This window comes from Quercus lobata, chromosome 1 (assembly GCF_001633185.2).
Source record: "Quercus lobata isolate SW786 chromosome 1, ValleyOak3.0 Primary Assembly, whole genome shotgun sequence".
NCBI classification, from domain to species: domain Eukaryota; kingdom Viridiplantae; phylum Streptophyta; class Magnoliopsida; order Fagales; family Fagaceae; genus Quercus; species Quercus lobata.
Window position 1 is genome coordinate 9,274,200 of NC_044904.1, and position 8,708 is coordinate 9,282,907.

The following is an 8,708-nucleotide window of genomic DNA, read 5'->3' on the forward strand; positions in this document are numbered from 1 at the left end:
GGAGGAGCACTCTTGTATGTGTAGCTATAGGCCTATTCAAGGTTCCCACGACTATGCCCTGTTGTGAGGCTGCCTCTACTACTAGTGCATTCAGGGCCCTTTGCCATTATGTACGTTCATTGAGTTCTCGTTATTCAAGCTAAGTGTCTCTTAGGAATAATTATTTAGGTGTAATAGCATATTACATTTTATTTGTTTCTTTGATATAATTAAAAATATGCCAAACTAACAAACAAAAGAAACTTATCAATGCTTAGTATATGGATGTGAAATATAAAATCAAAGTTTGTTAAATGTAAGGTTCAGTAATGAGCATTTGTCGACACCCCATGTTTGCTAGGTGGAGCGGGACAAAATGCACCGCAGAGCATGCCACACATGTCTTTGTTGCGTACCGGACGTCACTAGCTACACTACGGGCCGAGCAGGTATTCGGTTAATTTAGTTTGAATTCTTATGACCACGTTTCCCACGTTTCCCTCAATTCTTATGACTACGAGCCGAGCACGTTTCCCTTAAATGCACCACACATGCTTTTATTTTCATTTCCCTCAATTGCATGACCACGTTTTTATTTTTATTTTAGTTTGAATTCTTGGATTGTTGTAGGAATGAGTTGATTTCATAATATTGGTTCCATCCCATCATTTTGTTTGATACTTGGATTTTCATCCCATCATTTAACTCAATTGGAATGTCCATCGTGAAGTACTTCACACTAGAACTTCTATTTACAGCACCTGTATGAATACGGCCAAACATAAACTAAAAGATTATTGAATGTTAAATCAAAGGGTTTTTTCCAAGTTGGGTCGGATTGAAGGGTTTTTTCCAATGAGAAATTCCTAACTCATTACATGTGTAGAAACCAACGCAACCCAACTCACATGAGTCAGGTTAAGTTGGGCTAGATCAATGGGTTATATTTAAATTTAGTCATATATATATTAAGTAGAATTTGGCTATATCCTTCATTATGTACGGAAATGTTTGTGATTTATACCGAAAAAAGAAGAAAAAAGAAGACAGAAGAAATTGTCCCTTTTCCAAGATGTTTGAACTGAATAAGTAACTTACCTATGTATATGTTGTTCAAAAAAGCATGTGCAACATGCGCAAAAGATTGAGCATGAAGTATTGGTTTAGTGCAAGACAAAGTGAGTTCAAACCTGTGTTGCAAAAAAAAAAAAAAAAAAAAAAAAAAAAAAAACTCCACCAATTGTTACAAATTTCATTAATTTGATGCAATGAAGAGAAGGCACAAATATTGGATTATGTAATTGGTTATAATTCAATGAGAAATGAATTTACCTAAGAGTATACCAAAGATAATCAAATTTGTCTTTGGTTGTATTTGTGTGCTCAAGTAATTCATTTGATTTTAATGATGCATCTTCGAAACTCACGATGACATCATTAAATTCTTCCTAGCTACTAACTAAATCAAAAGTTTGTGTTGATTTACTGATTATGTCATTATACACCATTTCAACCTATTTAACATAAGAGAAAATAGAACTTTTAGCTTGCCATCAAAAGAAAAGAAAAAATTTGAGAACAATATTTCTTAAGACTTTATATAAGCCGAATGATTGTAAACTCACAAGATATCAATTAAATTCTAAACAATAAATTTCCTGCTATAAATTTGACAAATATGGGTCTTTTCAAAACAAGGGAATCAAGGCATATTAGAATATAAATGATATTTTCAAAACGCAAACAATATATGTTAGAATTTGATTAAAAAAATAAAAATTAAGCTTGTATAATTTGTAATTAATTAATAAAATGTTATGAGCTTAAAACCATAGTTATTGCTCTGCCTAATAAGTAGACAATTTAGTATTTCTTGTTCTAACATAGGGGTATCCAGGATTACAAACATTGTTATTGTGATGCAAAAAACATTGTTACATTATAAGTTATAAATTACCTTTGCTGAATTGAAGGTTATATTTTTATAGTCTAGTAGAATACTGTTTGACTTCGATTTACACATTCAAGTGGTATATTTTGAATATCTACAGTAACAGTAACATTTTGTTTTGCATAGTTAGTAAGAAATGCTGCACAGCCTCCATTGTCTTCTTGGAAAACAATGACCTAAGTTTAAAGAAACAAATAAGTGTTAATCAGTGATATATGAGAAAACATAAAGACACTTGACACTTTACCTCTTGTTGTTGACCTAAATGAGAAGTTGGTTTGTGCTCCTTGCACTAAAGTTGGAGAGCACAATTTAATTGCAGCATGCAACTCCTTAAGTTGTCCCCACTTTATCTGCATTAATAGTCCTAAAATTATTAAAAACTGTGGATTATTAATTACTACTTTATTCATATAATTTTAGAAGCATGCAAAATATGCTACTCACCATATTCATCAAGAGGAGCTTGATCATAATAAGCTGTGATTTACACTGCAGAGCTTGTTCGACAAAATTTGTTCCACCATGGTACTAAGATAAGGAATGTAATTTTAGACATTGACATGATTAGTTTCAGATAACTAAAAGGCTTACGTAATTTCCAACATTAAAATTTATAAGAAAATATATTTAGATAGAAATATGACAACAGTATTTGATGAGGATTATACCATGTAATAATTTACTTATCTTCCATTTCTTGCAATAAAAAGTGCTACTTGAAATGCAATGTCTTCAGCAGACCTTATAGCTTTAAGAGAAAATTAAGTACAGTTAGTTTAGTGTTAGAATGATTAATAGTCATTTTGTTCTCATTCATTGAAACATTGTTAATGACTAATGCAATTAATCTAGTACAAGTTTTCTATTACAATAAAAAGATTTTGCAAAATCATTAACTTGGATTCATCTTACAGCCATAAGGATGCTCTAGTACCCTCCTCTAAGTCTGGTTCAGATTGAAAACCCTAGTATCTGATGGTGTCACTTAGCTTTGAATGTTATGCATATGAACATGGGGCTGAAAATGGTGGACATGAACAACCTAGATCTTTTAATATTTTCTACAGGTCAATGTTGTTGTTCTTTTACTGTCTGCCCAATAATCCCTGAATATTTTGTGTACGAATAGAAGCAAGAAATTCCATGCTTTCTATATTACATATCACAAACATAATCTTAAATTAGTATGATGTCTCACTATCACAAACATAATCCACTTATGTAAATTGTATGGGAGCCGTACATGCATACGCTGGGCTCCCTGCCTGCGTATTGCACTGCCGGACAACATATTTGGAAGGTCGAGGTGCACTGATATACTTTTGGATAGTGGAGTGGCATCATCCTGAGCGGGTCCTCCATCAGTTTGGGATGAAGCAACCAGTTCCACTTGTCGTGGATACGTCGACTGCCCTTCATAAGATATCCCTCCAGGGTAAATAGGAGAAGAACTGTGAGGTAAAACATGCGCCCTTTATTTAGCAATGGGCCAACTGAGAGAATGAAATTTGTGGGTCCCTTCTCCTAGACGGTGATGACACATACCTCGTTCAGTACATGATGTGGTACAATCGCAACACAAGGCAGTACATAACACAAGAGTCTGCGTACTGGGAGCTCATGGTAAGGCAACAATTCCTATTTTATGGATGAAACTATTGTTCGATTAAATATCTTTAGCAGCTTTATCATGCATGCAAAACTCCACAATAATTATCATTGTTACATCTCTGTGAGTTTATCTTTCATTATGTTTTAAAGTAAAAAAATACTGCATTATTTAAGTTGTTCATAAAGAACTGAATTTGTCTTGATCCAATTTGTTTGCGTGAGGAATGGTTAATTGGCAATGACTAATGATGACCACACCTTTGTTCATATAATTACATTCAAATTTTAAAAAGGGTGGGTTGGGTTTTATTCTTTTATTTTTATTTTTTGTTTATTTATTTTAGTTTTTGGTTGGCTTGTAATTTCAAATGGATGGTGTAACTCTGTTTAGTATTGATAAATTCACATTTCAACCCCTATTTTTATACACAGTCCTTTTAAAGATGTTTAATAATTATAAGTAATATAAGGATTTCATTAGCTATGTTTACTACTTTTTTTCTTTTGATTTTGGAATAGATTTATCCAAGTTTTGCATCATACTTGCATTCTTGCTTTTATGACGCCCTTGTTTTGTAGTTTCAAAGGATGATTAGGTCTATACAGAGGTACGATCAAGGTTTTGACATGCACAATGACCTTACATTTACACTAGAGCTTATGGAGGAGCTAGGTCGACTTAAATTGGTGAATGCGCTTGCAGAAGTAGTTGACATTGCTACACAGGCCCCAGTTCGGGGTGGGCAATGTGGTGGGTCTTGTGGGGGTGGACATCGTGGAGGTGGTCAAGCTGGTCGCGGCCGTATGACCGAGCCGGATCCCATCTACGAGGAAGGGAATGAGTCAGGTGCAGAAGAGTCATGGCTTGGCACTGATTGGGTACTGTCTGATGACGGCGGTAGGACATCGCGATGCACCTCTGGCGATGGTGCTGGGGCATCCCATAGCGTCGGTCATCAGGGCGCTGTTCTAGCCTAGACTACGTCCCATGGTGCTAGCACGGACTATGAGGACGCTCCCCGTATGTCGCCCCCAGTTTTCAGTGGATCTGCCCATGATGGTGGATGCATATTTGTCCCCACACCAAGCATGCCCACCCCACCTCTAGTGCATGTGGACCCCACCATGTTAGCTTCATCTCAAACCCCCCACGAAGAGGCTGTACAGATTGAGCAAATACCGGCTGAGGACATTGAGCCGGTGGAGGGTTTGCGGAGATTGCGACGCCCGCGTACGCATGCTCCCGATTGCGGGATCGGTAATGGTATGTACTTTGTCTACACTTCCCATCTTCTTGAGCTACTTCTACTGCGCATTTGATTGATTATGTTAATTTAATTATGCTATTGTGTCTAATGAAATAGGTAAGATTAGACCTATCAGGGCATATAGGAGGAAACGAAAAAGATCATTAAATGCCTTAGTGTATGCTTATACTTCCTGCCTATAGGTGACTGCATAGTTCCGTTTCACTTTTCTTTTAAAGTAGTATTTTTTTTTTTAGACCTAACTGCAATGGTGGACACAAAAAGGCCATTGAGCCTGATTGTCCCTATGTGCTTATTCTTCATGTGTATAGGTGACTGGAATAAGCATGCAAAATGTTCTTATTGGGGAGATTCTTGGTGGCTGTGCATTTATTTCTGGATCATTGCTTGGGGAGAATACTGGCTTTCATTGTGTTTGTTGTCAAGAAATTGATATTTTGGAGAAAACCCATAAGGTGTATTGTATTTACTGATGTATTAGGAAAACCCATAAGGTGTATTGTATTTACTGATGTATTAGGAAGTTTTTTTGGGCTTGGACTTTTGATTGCAAATGGACAAATGTCTCGATTGGTATTCATTTGAAGCCAAAATTTCTTGTATTTTTGTATGTTGTTAGCTACAGTAAAGTGGGTTGTAAGAGAGTAATTTGTTTTTTATTTTTTTTTTTAAGAAACAAACGTGTGGCATTGTTGATAAGCAAGAAGAAGTAATTTGATACTTTTCGTAAAAGAGTTTGATGAGGAAGTTTATGCGGATCAATGGCACAACCAACTCCTTTGTAGCAAATCATTTATCCAAGTCTCTACAATGCTTGGCGCCATGACTATAAGAGCTTTTGAGGACGAAGACCGATTCTTTTATTGGTCCTCTTGAACTGATTGACAGGAATGCTAGTCCTTTTTTCCATAGTTTTGCAGCAAATGAGTGGTTCATCCTAAGATTAGAAACACTTAGTGCAGTTCTTGCCTCTTCAGCACTCTGCACGGTCATGGCTTCCTCCCGGAACTATTAACTCTGGTGAGTTTTACCTTGAAGAGTTATTTTTTCTATCTTTAACGATTTACAGTTCTTGTATAGATGCTTCAATTTACTGGAGATGGTTTTTTAAACATGCTTATGGAGTTATATTGAGCTGTAAAACATGCGTATTAGATTCTTTATAACTTTTTCTCCTTTTATTGCAGGATTTATTGGAATGAAACTTTGTTATGGTCTTTCATTAAACATGATGGGATTGACGAGAACACGTTACCTTGACGAGGTCAACATAATGACGAGAGTACCCCCTGATGACGAACAAGCCATCAACGACGAGGAAAGGAAGGTCATTCAATGGTGCCAGCAAGTAACCTGGGCAGTTACGAAACCAGCAAAGCAGACCGTTGGAGACTAATAAAAGCCCCATAATTGGGCTTGAGGCGTTATGAAAGAAGGGCATTTACACTCCAACGGCTAGCAGTCAGGCTCACAGATATAAAATTCTCACATTTGCAGCATAAGGTACGAGACTAAGATTCTGAAAATATACTTCTTACTTTTTAGTTCTATGAACAGCTTGATTGTTCTAACTTTGGCATCGGAGACATTCTGGCAGGCACCACACCGGTGACCACCTTTCTTGAAGAGAACCAGGTGCTAACGGGGAGTTCCATCTGCCTACTGAGACTGACGAGTTTGCACCTCATCAAAACATGTCACTTGTCTTCTCAATTCAATATCACTGTACTTTACCAAATTATGTCATTTCTATAGAAAGGCTAAATCAATACATGCATATACCTAGTGAGGCCCTTAAAGTAATAGAAGGGAATCTGAAAGTGATGATGAACTCTTGGTAAGTCACTAAAATCAATGCACTTTGGAATTTGGATCTGCATAACTGTATAAATGTTCGTATACTAGAAGTATCCATGTACACTTTTGCATTGACAAATGGGTCCCTTACTCCCTTTTGGCAAATCTAGAAATTTCCTGTCCTGTCATGTTCTTGATAACTCAAGTCCTAGTTTAATGGAGAGATGTAACTAACAGAAATTTGTATGTTGAATCTGTGGTTCTATTACTGGACCGGATAGGCTGTGTACATGCAGGATTGTGTAGTGGATTTTAGTTTGTTTCTGCTGGCATTTGCTATGCCAATGGTCATTTGGCCTTGATGTGGGTGGATATAATCTTAACAAAATAAGATGCGTGATAACTTGGATATATCCTCTTTCCCATGTTACACATTTGTCTTAATGGATCTCCTGTCCATAACTGAGATTCCATCGTTTTTTTTTTTTAAAGAAAAATAAGTATATAGGAGTATTAATAATCGAAGAATTTTGGTAGTATGGCTAGTGCCCTCTAAGTTTATAGGAGTATTACAAGTATGTTCTCTTCGGAGTTTATATCATACTTCATCGTTATTTATCTATAATTTTACTCCACTTATCAACATATAAGGCACAATAAGTTTTAATGTCCACTATAATTTATCTAAAGCATTTGGAACATGGGGCATTCTGAGTATTGTATACGAGGAGTATTTTAAGTTAAGAAAGACTCATTGGAGTTAAGTGTAGGCTTTTGCACTGCTTTTACAACTCTGTAAGTTACACATAGTTCATGGAGTATAATTGCTTGCTTTGTGATATTATTAATTGGGTGGTATTTGTATCTCTGATATGAATGTTTGATGGTATATTAATTCTTACAGTCTACATAATTTTTTTCCCAGAATATAGAGGATTATGCTGTTTTGGGTGCATCCTCTAAAATTGCTGCTGTTCTTCCATTCCAGGTAGGCATTTGTCTTGGGTGGTGTTAGACCATGAATTGTTGATTTCATTTGTTAGTTGATCATTGCCTCTTATATGGTTGGGTGACTTTGATTTCCAGGTTGTAAGAGCTCGATTGCAGGTTTGACAATGTGACCCTTTCATTCCTTTTTGTCTCTGTATATGATGTGTAATTATCAAACATATTGAAGGAAGATGACTGATCCATTCATCATAACTATTAACGTTTCCCCTTGAAATACTGCATAGCCTTTACTGAAATTTTTATTTTTTATTAATGGCTGGAATTTGGTCATATCTGTTTCCCTCTGCAGTAAAGACCTAGTACTGATGGAATTCCAAGATACATGGATTGTTGGCATGTTGTGAAGGAAACTGAATGGTAAGTATTTAGCCCAGATTTAATTTTCATAGCCAAAGAAGGAAAGCTCTAACTAGAGTGCAAACACATTGGTCTTTTCTATAAGTGAAATACTAAATCTGTGCATTTTCTCGCAAATGCTATAAGAGAATAAATAGCTAATGATCCCAAGTTGTGAAGGTGGGAGATTTTGGCTCACCCCATTGAGTTACAAACTTGATTTAGGTTTTTAGACGTTCTTACTTTCATTATAAACTTGAGACATTTTCTCATCTATAAGGCTAATTTATTCTATTAGGGCTTGTAGGTTCGAGGGTGTTTGAGATTTTACAGGGGCATTACACCAAACCTTCCTGAAGAATGTTCTCGTTAGAAGGGAATCGGCCTCCATCAAATTGGCCATCTGTGGGTAAAGTTGACATACATGGTTTGCAGGTAACTATTTTTTTTATTTAATGTTAAAATAAAAGAAGGTTCTTATGTTGAGATTCTAAGAATATCAATGATAAAACAGATCAGATATAGGCCTGATGCACTTGTTTTGAGGGGGATCAGTTGCACATTTGAGGAAGGGCACAAAATAAGTATTGTTCGCAGAACTGCCAGTGGGAAGACCACTCTCATAGGTGATCTATTTCGTCTAGTGGAGCCAACTGGAGGGAAGATATAGTAATGTATGTATTGAAACCTGTAGTACTCCACTGTCCAGTTGTAGTCATTGAACTTGAAGACTAAGAACAACATGTGCTTTG

At 36.1% G+C, this 8,708-nt stretch overlaps 1 pseudogene; it reads right to left on the reverse strand.

Annotated features, from left to right (window-relative positions):
* Nucleotides 1-1,307: 1,307 nt before the first annotated feature.
* LOC115994708 lies at nucleotides 1,308-3,400 on the reverse strand (annotated as a pseudogene).
* Nucleotides 3,401-8,708: the final 5,308 nt, after the last annotated feature.